A 16024-nucleotide genomic window follows, 5' to 3' on the forward strand; every position below is an offset into this window, starting at 1 on the left:
AAAAAGACGAAAGAGTCTTTACAAGCCAGAATGTTGAAAAAAATTTTTTATTTACACTTACTTTACCGGTTGTACATGCTGTTGGTCCTTTTGGTGGTAGGATATATTTTTGCAGCAACGGTAGGTTCTGTCGCTTGTATTTTCAATCTCTTGACTCATTGCAGTTGATGCACAATATGTAAACAATAACCGAATGTCGACCGAAGCACATTTCCTCCCAATCAGCTGGAAGTGTTTGTCGTTCGGTCTGTGGTTTGTTTAGGGTCGTTCATATTGTGGAAGTGTCTGTCACTAGCGAATTTGATCAGTATTGACAATTTAAAAAAACGGAAATCCAAACCGATATACAGACCAGTGTAGTGAAGGTTGGGTTGATAACTTCCCTGTGGATATTTTGTAAACGGATTATCTCAGAGGGACAAAGTTGACAGACAACAGGCAAAGAAAGTTGGAATTAAGTTTGTTCAACATTTATTTTTACTGTTCGGGAATGCTGAGCCTACATGTTAGAGACGTAAGTATTTCACTCTTGGATTCTAAAAGAGGCTAACGCACACCCAGTCTGCGGTGGATTCTGGGGCTTAGAGCACATACAGTTGCTGCAAACAAACCAAATAAGGCTGCCATCATTAGAATGCACAGGGATCATACAGAAACACACATTCGTATGCGTGCGTGTTTATGTATTTTGCTTGTTTTGTGTGTCGTTCCGCCAATTGAGTACCTTTTGGGTTGCGTAACATTTAAACGTTTCATTTCACCTAATTTTAACATTGTCATGTTCTACTTCATAAAAAACACGTTTTCCATCTCAGAATAATAATTTAAAAAAATTGCTATAGTAAGTGCCCATTATGTGCCTTGTGACAGGAAAATTTAATGCAACATTTAAAAAAAAATGGTTAAACATTTCTAGCCTATCTATGAGTAACAGGGTTGACATGTTATGTTTGACTCGCTCAGTTTTCCACCACAAAATGGCCAAAAAGAGTAGAACCAGCTCCCCTACTGTTACACTATGATTTGGCTATTGGATGTTTCTAAGATGGCGTAACAGTCGGACGTCTGTTTGTCTTGTCCCGTCCCATGTATGTGTATATATATGTATTATTTTTAAAATCTTAATTTCCATTTACGGACTGAACATACTCTGCTGCAACCCGCCTCACCCAATGTGGTATGGATCTTTTTTTTTTTTTAACACTTCAGAACCGGAACCCCCATCAGAAGCTAGCCAGCTAACTAGTAGTCAGTTGCCACTGCTAGCGGTCATCACCGTTAACTCGGACATCAGCCAGCCTCAGCCCGGTCAATTCCTGCCAGTCTGCACAGCGCGATATCAACTCAGAGCATATCGTACTGCTTTTTCTCTACCACATCTCCAGATTCCTACCGCAAGCTTTGAACCTTTACACCGGACCATCGCAGCTAGCATGGCTGCTATCCGAGTGGCTACTCCTGGCTAACATCTGTCCCGAAGCGAGCACCAGTTAGCCTGGAGCTAGCCTCGAGCTAGGCCCATCTCCTGGCTAGCTGAAGAGGTCCATCCGCCAATTCTTGGGCTACAATACCTATTTTGCCAATTGGCCTGGACCTTTTTACTTCTGACACAGATCCCCGCCGATCCATCACAACTGGTCTGCCGACGTAACCGTCCGAGGGGGTTTCAACAGGCTCTTCCGTTGCGACGTCCCCCAAAGGCCCATCTGCTAGCCCCGGCCTGCTAGCTGTCTGAATCGCCTTGTCTCCAACTTGCCTAGCTACTCACTGGACCGTATGATCACTCGGATCCACAAGCCTCTACCTAATGTCAATATGCCTTGTCTATTGCCGTTTTGGTTAGTGTCTTATTTCACTGTAGAGCCTCCAGCCCTGCTCAATATGCCTTAGATAGCCCTTTTGTTCCACCCCCCACACATGCGGTGACCTCACCTGGCTTAAATGGTGCCTCTAGAGACAAAACCTCTCATTGTCACCTAGGTTTACCTCCACTGTACTCACATCCTACCATACCCTTGTCTGTACATTATGCCTTGAATCTATTCTTCCGCGCACAGAAATCTGCTCCTTTTACTCTGTTCCGAAAGCACTAGACGACCAGTTCTTATAGCCAATAGCCTTACCCTACTCCTCTGTGCAGCGGTTAACCCAGGCCCTGCAGCCCCTAGCTCAACTCTCATTCCCCAGGCGCTCTCATTTGTTGACTTCTGTAACCATAAAAGCCTTGGTTTCATGCATGTTAACATTAGAAGCCTCCTCCCTAAGTTTGTTTTATTCACTGCTTTAGCACACTCCGCCAACCCGGATGACCTAGCCGTGTCTGAATCCTGGCTTAGGAAGTCCACCAAAAATTCTGAAATCCCCATCCCTAACTATAACATTTTCTGACAAGATAGTACTGCAAAAGTGAGCGGAGTTGCAATCTACTGCAGAGATAGCCTGCAGAGTTCTGGCATACTATCCAGTTCTGTTCCCAAACAATTCGAGCTTCGACTTTTAAAAATCCACCTTTCCAAAAACAAGTCTCACCATTGCCGCTTGTTATAGACCCCCTTCAGCCCCCAGCTGTGCCTTGGACACCATATGTGAATAGATCGCCCCCCCCATCTATCTTCAGAGTTTGTACTGTTAGGTGACCTAAACTGGGAAATGCTTAACCGCTCTAGGGTATGTGGGATGGTAGCTTCCCACCTCGTCAACAGCCAGTGAAACTGCAGGGCGCCAAATTAAAAACAGAAATCACATAATTTAAATTCCTCAAGCATACAAGTATTTTACACCATTTTAAAGCTACACTTGTTGTAAATCCAGCCAAAGTGTCCGATTTCAAAAAGGTTTTACGACGAAAGCACACCAAACGATTATGTTAGGTATGAGCCAAGTCACAGAAAAAAAAGACAGCCATTTTTCCAGCTAAAGAGAGCAGTAACAAAAAGCAGAAATAGAGATAATCTTCATCAGATGACACTGATAGGACTTCATGTTACACAATACATGCATTTTTTGTTTGGTAAAGTTCATATTTATATCCCAAAATCTGAGTTTAGGCAAGACGCTACTGTATCACTTGGCAAAAAGCCTGAGAAAATACAGAGCGCCAAATTAAAATTAATTACTATGAAAATTACTATAAAATCAAACTTTCATTAAATCACACATGAAAGATACCAAATTAAATCCACACTGGTTGTGAATCCAGCCAACATGTCAGAATTCAAATATGCTTTTGCTGAAAAGCCTACGATGCTATTATCTGAGCATAGTACTTATAGTAAACAAAAGAGAAAACATTTCAACCCAGCAGGCGAGACAAAAAACGCAGAAATAAAAATATAATTCATGCCTTACCTTTGACAAGCTTCTGTTGTTGGCACTCCAATATGTCCCATAAACATCACAAATGGTCCTTTTGTTTGATTAATTCCGTTGATATATTTATCCAAAATGTCCATTTATTTGGCGCGTTTGATCCAGAAAAACACCGGTTCCAACTTGCTCAAACGTGACGACAAAATAGCTCAAAAGGTTACCTATAAACTTTGCCAAAAAATGTTAAACTACTTTTGTAATACAACTTTAGGTATTTTTTTACGTTAATAAATCAATAAAACTGAAGACGGGATGATATGTGTTCAATACAGGATTAAAACGATATGTAGCATGCCTTCTGTTTGATTGAAGCGCATGTCCAGGACACCTGGAGTGCCTCGACTTCAAGATGGCCGTATTTCTTCATTACACAAAGGAATAACCTCAACCTATTTCTCAGGACTGTTGACATCTAGTGGAAGCCATAGGAACTGCAAGCAATTCGCTTAGAAATCTGGTTTCCCAATGAAACCTAATTGAAAAGACTGACCTCAAAAAAAAAATCTGAATGGTTTGTCCTCGGGGTTTTGCCTGCTAAATAAGTTCTGTTATACACAGACATGATTCAAACAGTTTTAGAAACTTCAGAGTGTTTTCTATCCAGATCTACTAATAATATGCATATCTTATCTCCTGGGGATGAGTAACTGGCAGTTGAATTTGGATATGCCGTTCATACAAACGTGAAAACTTCTCTAGGGTAGGGGGCAGCGTTACTCTGGCCATCCTACAATCTAAGCTAGATGCCCTCAATCTCACACATATTATGAAGTTACCTACCAGATACAACCCTAAATCTGTAACCATGGGCACCCTTTTAGATATCATCCTGACCAACTTGCCCTCTAAATACACCTCTGCTGTCTTCAACCAGGATCTCAGCGATCATTACCTCATTGCCTGCGTGCGTAATGGGTCTGCGGTCAAACGTCCACCCCTCATCACTGTCAAACGCTCCATAAAACACTTCAGCGAGCAGGCCTTTCTAATCAACCTGGCCCAGGTATCCTCGAAGGATATTGACCCGTCAGTAGAGGATGCCTGGTTGCTCTTTAAAAGTGCTTTCCTCACCATCTTAAATAAGCATGCCCCATTCAAAAAAAGGTAGAACTAAGAACAGATATAGCCCTTGGTTCACACCAGACTTGACGGCCCTTGACCAGCACAAAAACATCCTGTGGCGTTCTGCATTAGCATTGAATAGCCCGTGATATGCAACTTTTCAGGGAAGTCAGGAACCAATACACTCAGTCAGTTAGGAAAGCTAAGGCTAGCATTTTCAAACAGAAATTTGCATCCTGTAGCGCTAATTCCCAAAATGTTTGGGACACTAAAGTCCATGGAGAATAAGAGCACTTCCTCCCAGCTGCCCACTGCACTGAAGATAGGCAACATTGTCACCACCGATAAATCTACGATAATCAATCATTTCAATAAGCATTTTTCTACAGCTGGCCATGCTTTCAACTTGGCTAAACCTACCATATCCAACATCTCAGCAACCCCTGCAGAAACTTTCAAGCCCCACCACTTCTTGTTCTGAAAGAGCTGCAAAATCTGGATCCCTACAAATCAGCTGGGCTAAACAATCTGGACCCTCTTTCTAAAAATTATCCGCTGAAATTGTTGCAACCCCTATTACCAGCTTATTCAACCTCTTTCATATCGTCTGAGATCCCCAAAGATTGGAAAGGTGCCGTGGTCATCCCCCTCTTCAAAGAGGGAGACTCTAGATCAAAACAGTTATAGACCTACAGTTGAAGTCGGAAGTTTACATACACCTTAGCCAAATACATTTAAACTCAACATTTCACAATTCCAGACATTTAATCCTTGTAAAATCACCTGTCTTTAGGTCAATTAGGATCACCACTTTGTTTTAAGAATGTGAAATGTCAGAATAATAGTAGAGAACTTTATATTAGAGAGAACTGTAGAGAGCTTTTATTTATTTCACCACATTCCCAGTGGGTCAGAAGTTTACATACACTCAATTAGTATGTGGTAGCATTGCTTTTAAATTGTTGAACTTGGGCCAAACGTTTCAGGTAGCTTTCCACAAGCTTCCCACAATAAGTTGAGTGAATTTTGACCCATTCCACCTGACAGCTGCTGCAACTGAGTCAGGTTTGTAGGCCTCACTACACACGCTTTTTCAGTTATGCCCACAAATGTTCTATACGATTGAGGTCAGGGCTTTGTGATGGCCACTCCAATACCTTGACTTTGTTGTCCTTAAGCCATTTTGCCACAACTTTGGAAGTACGCTTGGGGTCATTGTCCATTTGGAAGACCCATTTGCGACCAAGCTTTAACTTCCTGACTGATGTCTTGAGATGTTGCTTCAATATATCCACATAATTTTCCATCTATTTTGTGAGGTGCACCAGTCCCTCCTGCAGCAAAGCACCCCCACATGCTGCCACCCCCTTGCTTCACGGTTGGGCTGGTGTTCTTCGTCTTGCAAGCATTCCACTTTTTTCTCCAAACATAACGATGGTCATTATGGTCAAACAGTTCTATATTTGTTTCTTCAGACGAGAGGACATTTCTCCACCAGCAATTGCAAACTGTAGTCTTTATGGCGGTTTTGGAACAGTGGCTTCTTCCTTGTTGAGCAGCCGTTCAGGTTATGTCGATATAGGACTCGTTTTACTGTGGATATAGATACTTTTGTACCTGTTTTCTCCAGCATCTTCAGAACATCCTTTGCTGTTGTTATGGGATCGATTTCCACTTTCCGCACCAAATTATGTTCATTCTAGGAGACAGAACGCATCTACTTCCTGAGTGATATGACAGCTGTGTGGTCCCATGGTGTTTATACTTGCATACTATTGTTTGTACAGATTAACGTGGTACCTTCAGGCATTTGGAAATTGCTCCCAAGGATGAACCAGACTTGTGGAGGGATACAACATTTTTCTGAGGTCTTGGCTGATTTCTTTGTATCTTCCCATGATGTCAAGCAAAGAGGCACCGAGTTTGAAGGTAAGCCTTGAAATACATCCACAGGTACACCTCCAATTGACTCAAATGATGTCAATTAGCCTATCAGAAGCTTCTAAAGCCATGACATAATTTTCTGGAATTTCCCAAGCTGTTTAACGGCACAGTTAACTTAGTGTATGTAAACTTTTGACCCACTGGAATTGTGATACAGTGAATTATAAGTGAAATAATCTGTCTGTAAACAATTGTTGGAAAAATTACGTGTCACACACACAGTAGATGTCCTTAACCGACTTGCCAAAACTATAGTTTGTTAAAAATACATTTGTGGAGTGGTTGAAAAACTAGTTTAAGTGACTTCAACTGTATATCCATCCTGCCCTGCTTTTCTAAAATCTTCGAAAGCCAAGTTAACCAACAGATCACCGACCATTTCGAATCCTACCGTCTCCATTATGCAATCTGGTTTCCGAGCTGGTCATGGGTGCACCTCAGCCACGCTAAAGGCCTTAAACGATATCATAACTGCCATTGATAAAAGACAGTATTGTGCAGCCGTCTTCAATGACCTGGCCAAGGCTTTCAACTGTCAATCACCGCATTATTATCGTCAGACTCAATAGCCTTGGCTTCTCAAATGACTGCCTTGCCTGGTTCACCAACTACTTCTCAGTGTGTCAAATCAGAGGGCCTGTTGTATATATATATCAATGATGTCGCTCTTGATTCTGGTGATTCTCTGATCCACATCATTCTGTATACCTCTGGCCCTCCGTTGGACACTGCTAACTAACCTCCAGATGAGCTTCAATGCCATACAACTCTCCTTCCGTGGCCTCCAACTGCTCTTAAATGCAAGTAAAACTAAATGCATGCTCTTCAACCGATACTCTGGACAGTTCTGACTTAGGTATTTGTCCACATATTCTAGGTGTCAGGTTAGACTGTAAACTCTCCTTCCAGACTCACATTAAACATCTCCAATCCAAAATTAAACCCGGCTTACTATTTCAGCAAAACAAAGCCGCCTTCACCCATGCTGCCAAAGATACCCTCGTAAAACTGACTATCCTACCGATCCTTGACTTCGGCGATGTCATTTACAAAATAACCTCCAACACTCTACTCAGCAAACCGGACATAGTCTATCACAGTGCCATCCATTGTCACCAAAGCCCCATATACTACCCACCACTGCGACCTGTATGCTCTCGTTGGCTAGCCCTCACTACATATCCATTGCCAAACCCACTGGCTCCTGGTCATCTATAAGTCTTTGAAAGGTAAAGCCCCGCCTTATCTCAGTTCACTGGCCACCATAGCAACACCCACCCGTAGCGCACTCCAGCAGGTATATTTCACTGGTCACCCCGAAAGCCAACACTTGCTTTGGCCGCCTTTCCTTCCAGTTCTCTGCTGCCAATGACTGGAACGAATTGCAAAAAAAATAAATCACTGAGGCTGGAGACTCCCTCTCTAACTTTAAGTATTAGCTGTCAGAGCAACTTACCGATCACTGTACCTGTACACAGCCAATCTGTAAATAGCACACCCAACTGCAGTACCTCATCCCCATATTGTTACTTATCCTCTTGCTCTTTTGCACTCCAGTATCTCTACTTGTACATCATCTGCACATCTATCACTCGTGTTAATGCTAAATTGTAATTATTTCTCCTCCATGGCCTATTTATTGCCTTACCTCCCTACATTTGCACACACTGTACATAGATTTTCTCTATTGTGTTATTGACTGTACATTTGTTTGTGTAACTCTGTGTTGTTGTTTTTGTCGCACTGCTTTGCTTTATCTTGGGCAGGTCGCAGTTGTAAATGAGAACTTGTTCTCAACTGGCCTACCTGGTTAAATAAAAAGATGTTCAATGTTTCTTTTGAAAAAATAATTTCACCATATTAAAACGAGAGTTCAGTTCACATAACAGGGTTGATCTTAAAATGAGGGACATACGTAAATGCATCACTAATCACATGAAATAAATCTTCAGACATGACTTTGTCAAAGCAGCAAAATAACTGTGGCTTTACAATGGTGAGAACGTGGAGAACTTTGAGGGTTAAGATGTAACAGAGGGTGCACAGAGGGACATGCTAAAGTAACAACATTCTGCATTTTGACAAGTCTTTATTCATACACAACATTTGATTTATTGAATTTTCCATGTGGTCTATATTAAAGGACACTTAATTTAATACAACAGGCTTTTAAAAAATGCAGTATTGGTGCAAAATTTCTACTTAAAATATCAAAGGGCACTCTTTTTGTGGAATGACCCTTGTATGATTAATCTGGTTACAGAGTGATTTGCATTATGTGCTCAGGAGAAGAGCAAATTTATCTTGAGTGTTTTTTGTTTAGTAGCTATTTAAGATGATTTCCTAACAAACACATCCTCAATGTTGCACTTAAGTGACATTTTCACAGTTTGAATTTACAGACTTGCAGTTTGGCAGATACAGGACCACTGGGGAAATGAGTTGAAATGTTTTGCAGATGGAGGAGCAGAATCTGACATACCTTATGTTGATATCATTCTGATACTCCATACTCTCAAGCCTGGAGGGTCTGGAGTACTGCTGGTTTTCTTTTCAGTCCTTAAAGGGAAGATTGCAGAATTAGGTTGTTACGGCTCTCGTTGGTGGTATGAAGAGTGGACCAAGTCGCAGCGTGGTAAGTGTTGACGATTCTTTATTTTCAAAAAACACTCAAACAAAATTTAAAAAAAATGTGAAAGCGCACAGTTCTGTCAGGCAGAAACACTAAACAGAAAACAAGATCCCACAAAACCCAAAAGGGAAATTACAACTTATATATGAGCCCCAATCAGAGACAACGATAGACAGCTGCCTCTGACTGGGAAACAAACGGCCAAAAACAAAGAAATAGAAAACATAGACTTTCCCACCCGAGTCACACCCTGACCTAACCAAACATAGAAGATAATAAGGAACTCTAAGGTCAGGGCGTGACATAGGTTGATGTTAAACATTCTGATTGGTTTCATCCTTCCAACTAAAAGATCCAATATGACATATCATTTTACATTTATATTTTTGGGGAAAAATACAGTACCAGTAAAACGTTTGGACACACCTACTCATTAAAGGGTTTTTCTTTATTTTCACTATTTTCTACATTGTAGAATAATAGTGAAGACATCAAAACTATGAAATGACACATATGGAATCATGTAGTAACCAAAAAAGTGTTAAATCAAAATATATTTATATTTGAGATTCTTCAAAGTAGCCAACCTTTGCCTTGATGACAGCTTTGCACTCTCTTGGCATTCTCTCAGCCAGCTACATGAGGTAGTCACCTGGAACACATTTCAATTAACATGTGTGCCTTGTTAAAAGTTAATTTGTGGAATTTATTTCCTTCTTTATGCGTTTGAGCCAATCAGTTGTGTTGTGACAAGGTAGGGGTGGTATACAGAAGATAGCCCTATTTGGTAAAAGACCAAGTCCATATTATGGTAAGAACAGCTCAAATAAGCAAAGAGAAACATCAGTCCATCATAACTTTAAGACATGAAGGTCAGTCAATCTGGAAAATGTTCAATGTTTCTTCAATTACAGTTGCAAAAACCATCAAGCGCTATGATGAAACTGGCTCTCATGAGGACCGCCACAGGAAAGGAAGACCCAGAGTTACCTCTGCTGCAGAGGATAAGTTCATTCGAGTTACCAGCTTTGGAAATTGCAGCCCAAACAAATGCTTGACAGAGTTCAAGTAACAGACACATCTCAACATCAGCTGTTCAGAGGAGACTGCATGAATCAGGCCTTCATGGTCAAATGGACACCAATAGCAAGAATAGACTTGCTTGAGCCAAGAAACACTAGCAATGGACATTAGACCAGTGGAAATCTGTCCTTTGGTCTGATGAGTACAAATTTAAATTTTTTGATTCCAACCGCTGTGTCTTTGTGAGATGCAGAGTAGGTAAACAGATGATCTCCACATGTGTGGTTCCCACCGTGAAGCATGTAGGAGGAGGAGGTGTGATGGTGTGGGGGTGCTTTGCTGCTGACACTGTCGGTGATTTATTTAGAATTTAAGACACACTTAACTTCTTGGCGCACAGATCCCGATTTTAAAGGATAATTTTCGTAAACAACCGCTGAATTGGCAGCGCGCCAAACTCAAAAATAATACAAAAAATATTTATAATCATGGAATCACAAGTGAAATATTCCAAAACACAGTTTAGCTTGTTGTTAATCCACCTATGGTGTCAGATTTTGAAAATATGCTTTACAGCGAAAGCAATCCAAGCGTTTGTGAGTTTATCATTCACTAGACAAAGAACAAAGAATAGCTAGAACAGTTAGCCTTAAATTAGCTTGGTCACGAAAGTCAGAAAAGCAATACAATTAATTGCTTACCTTTGATAATCTTCGGATGTTTGTACTCACGAGACTCCCAGTTACACAATAAATGTTATTTTTGTTCGATAAAGATTAGCTTTATAACCAAAAATCGCTATTTGGTTTGCGCGTTATGTTCAGAAAACCACAAGCTCGTTCTGGTACTGAAGGGCAGACGAAAATTCCAAAAAGTATCCGTAATGTTCTTAGAAACATGTCAAAGGTTTTTTATAATCAATCCTCAGGTTGTTTTTAACATACATAATCGATCATATTTCAACCAGACGGTAAACTGTTCAATACTACAGAGATAGAAAATGTCGAAATCTCGCTCATTTTTCAAAATAAAAGCCTGAAACTATGTCTAAAGCCTGGTCACAGCCTGAGAAAGCCATTGGAAAAGAAATCTGGTTGATACGCCTTTAAATGGAGGACGGGAAAGCAATGTAACAAGGATTTATTTTTAAAAAGCACGTCCGGGTTGGAGTTCCTCAGGTTATCGCCTGCAAATTCAGTTCTGTTATACTCACAGACAATATTTTGACAGTTTTGGAAACTTTAGAGTGTTTTCTATCATAATCTGTCAATTATATGCATATTCTAATATCTGAGCCTGAGAAATAGTCTGTTTACCTTGGGAACGTTATTTTTCCAAATATAAAAATTCTGCCCCCTAGCTTCAAGAGGTTTTAACCAGCATGGCTACCACAGCATTCTGGACAATGACCCAATACACCTCCAGGCTGTGTAAGGGTTATTTGACCACAACCAAGGGCTATTTGGCCTCCACAATCCCTCAACCCAATTGAGATGGTTTGGGATGAGTTGGACCGAGTGAAGGAAAAGCAGCCAAGAAGTGCTGAAATATATTTTAATTTGTTTAACACTTTTTTGTTTACTTCATGATTACATGTTATGTGTTATTTCATAGTTGTGATGTCTTCACTATTATTCTACAATGTAGAAAATAGTAAATATAAAGAAAAACCTTTGAATGAGATGGTGTGTCCAAAGTTTTGACTAGTACTGTATATTTTATAAGAATTTGACCGAAGTTGGCAAAGTGTTCGGGAATGTGACGTCAAGAGAAGAACACAAGATTGAATAAACAGCAGGAGAGAATATACTATCCACAAAAGATGGTAAAGACCCACATCATATCGATGAGTCCTCATTGTTTAAAAAAATATATTTTGGCACTCTGATTAAAGCCAACTTATCATCTGACCATATACCCGTGAAGTCTTTATTCTGTATCAGCTAAAAACATTTTTATCACTTATTCAGCGCACAGACTTTTAGCATAGCCCCTTTTACACCCCTGTTGGCTTACCCCTACTAGCTAACCACTAGCAGCCTTGAAACGCATCACTTATAACAGTTCAGCACATCAGCATTTCTCATACTGATACACAAAATCAAGATAAACCTTTACCATAATAGTAAACATTGAACGCCTCTGACCGAACTGGCAAAAAATCTGTTGTTGGCCAATGGTAGCTAAAGCCAGCCACATGCTAACCTGAGTGCTAACGTTACTTACGTTACTAGCTAGCAGCAGTAATAGTACATTCGGGTATAATGGCTAACACAAACATTGGCTACCATAATATTCTGCAAGTTATATTGGTCAATAAAGATCAGGCAGTTCAGCAAATCTAAAGACATACCTTGAAATAAACAATGAAATGAATCCAATTGGTATTTGACCATTAATTTCTGCAAAACATGTAGTGTTGGAGTTGTCGCTTGCTTTCTAGCTTGATTGCTTTCTTATTCAATACCCAAACACCATGCAAGATCTGAGTGAGCCAGTCCGGTGCACTTACTGTACATAGCTGGCTACCTTTGTTTTTTTATCATCTGCTAGCAGCATAACATGACAAAACTCTTTGGGGACTTTAGTACCTACTTACCCGATTCACCTCCATCACCGAAGCCACCAGCAGGCTGTTCCTTTTTTGATGTCAAGGCTGCAATGTATTGTTGGTATATGGGTGTTTGATAAATGTGAAAATTGCAACAATAGAAGTGTATAATTTATTTAACTTTTATAGATTTTTGCATGAAGACCGTTGAGATGGAATATAACCAATCTACGTTGTTAGATTTGTGGAATATATATTGTGCAACCTTTCCTTTCAGAACGGAAATAAGCAGCGGAACTGGCTTCAAGATCCAGATTTGATTTTGTCTGGTTTAACTGTATGGCAGTTTATCAATTGAATCTAACTTACAATGTTGCAGGCCACAAACCTCTCCACAGTCCTACCAACCATGACAATAATTTTTGTTCAGAATTCATGGATTTAATGAGCTCTTTCCTGTTCAGTGTCTTCTTTGGCCAACTCTCAGAGGAATTCATTTATCAAACCAACCATAGGTATGCACTCACTGCTCCTGAGCGGAAAACTGTCAAGATCTTCCCAAGCAATCTACTTCTGTAGGTTCGTAATCTATTATTCCTGATTTAGCTGTTATCTGCTGTTTTATGCTAATCAATTTGTTTGACGGGAGAATACTAACTTGGTCAGTGAAGGGGAGAGCCTACACTTTATGCTCAATAGCCATGTAAACAGCCAGAACAAAACATCTGCCTTTTTCCTTTTCTTTCACCACCAGACAGCCAGCCAGCCCCTAGTCGCCATATAAATAAATTGACCCAGTTTGCTTGTCGGCTGCATTGAGATTTACTGTGGTCAATTAACACAAGAGCACCTTCAGATAAGTGAGATAATGAATAGATTCATCAGAGCCTGTCCCCCCCCCCAACAAACAGGGTGTTTTTTGCCTCTCTGCTCCGCTGGGTGCATGGCGGAGCTGGTGCTGAGCCCTGTCCTGTCTGGCTGGGACCTTCTGGATGCACGCAAGCACACACAACCAGCCAGGGGGGGACTTTGTCCTCTCTCAATACCAGGTTAATGTGTCTGTCCAAATAAAGTGAGGAACACACACACACACACACACAAACAGTCCTCAGGGAGGAGAGTCAGTGTGTTGATTCCTCTTTGCAACTCCAGATAGGTGCAGGTAACAAGCTGGGAGTGGAGCCTAAAATGAGATAGGTGGATTGGATAGGAGAGCTTTCACTCTTAACTGGAACCCCATCCAACCCGCCCTAACAAATGGATCGGATAGAGAGCTTTGCCTGTGCACCCGCCTCCAACCTCTCCCCAACCAAACCCAGAATGAGTGACACATCAAGAGAGGATCCACTGTAGGCTATCAGAGCTTAGCGTCCAATCTCAAATTTCACATGGGAAAATTATAAACATTTCTGAATGAATTTACTGCATACACCTACAGAAAAGCAAATAAATTCACTGGACACGACTTGATTTATTAAGAAATAGAAAAGTCAACCTTCTCTTGACCATGTATCTGTCTCCACTCTGAGAGGAGAAGGGCTACTCTTCCAAGGTCCAACAATGCGCCTCGGCCTCTGTCCGGATGATTTCACAAGCGACAACACACTCCCCTCTCCCTGTCACGTCGGACAGACACCTTTGATCCGTCCCTGTCTCCTAGACCCCCTCCCAGACCCAGACTGGAGGAGAGGCTGAGGCTGCACTAATGGCTAACAACCGTTATGACCCTTCTGATCTGCTTTCACACGTCGCACAGCTCGTCTTGCTGGATAGACAGACAGGTTGATCGACCTGACATGCCCTTCCACTCCGCTGGCTAGCGATTGTCATAGGAGACAAGTGCTCTTCACTGAAGCCTGTTTATTCAGTGTTTCATACTCTGTCTCTCACTCTTTCTCTCGCTCTCTTTTATGTTTTTCGCTCTCCTTTCTCTCCTTTGTTTTTGACCTCACTCCTACTCCCTTTCAGTGTTAAAGTAACTGTCCTTTGAAAATCGCACTATTAAAAGTTAATATTCTGTTAACTCATACCCAAATAATGTTGTTGACTCAGCTTATACTTGTATTTGTGTCCAAAGCATAAATTGGAGAAAAAAAGCACTTAAAAAAAAAAACACCTCAAAACTTCAAAACAATGCTTGCTATTTCCTCATAGAGAATGTCATCCTGCCTCATTGAGCTGGCCAATCAGCGGTTTACTCGTATTAATATTCGTATTAATATTTTTATGACTGTTGTTGGGATACACCTACACCATTCCAACACATATTTCTTTTTTCCAACATACTTAATAATTAAGATTTTTTGGAAGGAAAAGAATTTCACTCATATTGTAATTAATTATAGGTCACATTTAATAGAAATCTGGAAACACTGGACAGTTACTTTAAGAAAGAAAGCTGTCAATGTCTACTATCATTTATTCTGACGCACCAATGTTTTGTAGTTTTGTGTCATTTCTATTTGTTTTTTTCTATTCGTTTTTCTATTTTTATTAGAAATTCAGTTTAGTTTCAGTTAGTTTTCAGACCTGATTAACTTGTTTTTATTTAGTTGTAGATGATTCAGTTTCAGTTTTAGTGTTAGCGACAAAAATCCTATGCGTTAGAGCTCTGCTACCAGATCCGAGCCCGACGGCCCCCACACTATACATCAGGTTTTCCATCAATAACTAGGGTATGGGCAGGGCTCGGGTATCACTAAATTCATCACTAACAGCCGAGACCCAGAGCCCCATTCATTTTCAATGGATGGAAGCGAAGTGGGCCAGTGGACCGTTGGGCGATGCGAGCATGGCAAGGCACGTGAACCTAAATTGTGGAAAGCTGATCTTTATGCAAATACTTGTGATTGACCAATCAAAGCTCACTATAGCTTCCAGCCCCTACTTGATTGGCTGTTGATACCTAGCACTAGCTAGCATGCTTGCTATCCAAATTATCACGTTATAGTGGATCCGTACTGTAATATTTTGAAGCTGAGCCATTTGCTTGTGTTCTGCTGCTTGGTACAGTCATATCTTAATAAGATCATAAGATGGTGTCAGAAGTGCTTCAACCTCATCAAATATGAGACCATAACATTGTCCGACAGGAAAGATTATTTCACAGAAAATAATAACGTTCCTTGAGTTTTGCTGGAGTTTAGAGTGCCGAAAAGTAGCTAGCTAACTGCTCTCTCAAGTCTTGTCATTGAGCAGCCCAAGGTGGAGTGGTTGCTATGGATACTCAAACACTCAGACTAGCAGCAGAGCATATGCAGTGCAAGAAGCGCATGGAGAGAGGGAAAGACAAAGACGAGCAGCTAATGGATACTAACGAAGGAAGTTATTTCTGATTTCGGGCAGGATCTGGCATTAAATTTGGCAGAGGCTATTTGTCCTGGGTAGAGTAGGGCCTGAACGCTGTGGGCATGGGTAGGGCTCGGCCTTAAAATTCAAACCTG

At 40.9% G+C, this 16024-nt stretch overlaps 1 long non-coding RNA gene across 1 annotated transcript in view; it reads right to left on the reverse strand.

Annotated features, from left to right (window-relative positions):
• LOC139553368 (uncharacterized) overlaps positions 1-9132 on the reverse strand; it is a 31446-nt gene extending 22314 nt beyond the window's left edge. The window contains exon 1 of the long non-coding RNA XR_011670641.1: positions 8858-9132. This is a non-coding gene — a long non-coding RNA (uncharacterized lncRNA). The remainder of the gene's footprint in view (positions 1-8857) is intronic.
• Between the last annotated feature and the right edge of the window lie 6892 nt (positions 9133-16024).

The sequence above is a fragment of the Salvelinus alpinus genome, chromosome 25 (genome assembly GCF_045679555.1).
Source record: "Salvelinus alpinus chromosome 25, SLU_Salpinus.1, whole genome shotgun sequence".
NCBI classification, from domain to species: Eukaryota; Metazoa; Chordata; class Actinopteri; order Salmoniformes; family Salmonidae; genus Salvelinus; species Salvelinus alpinus.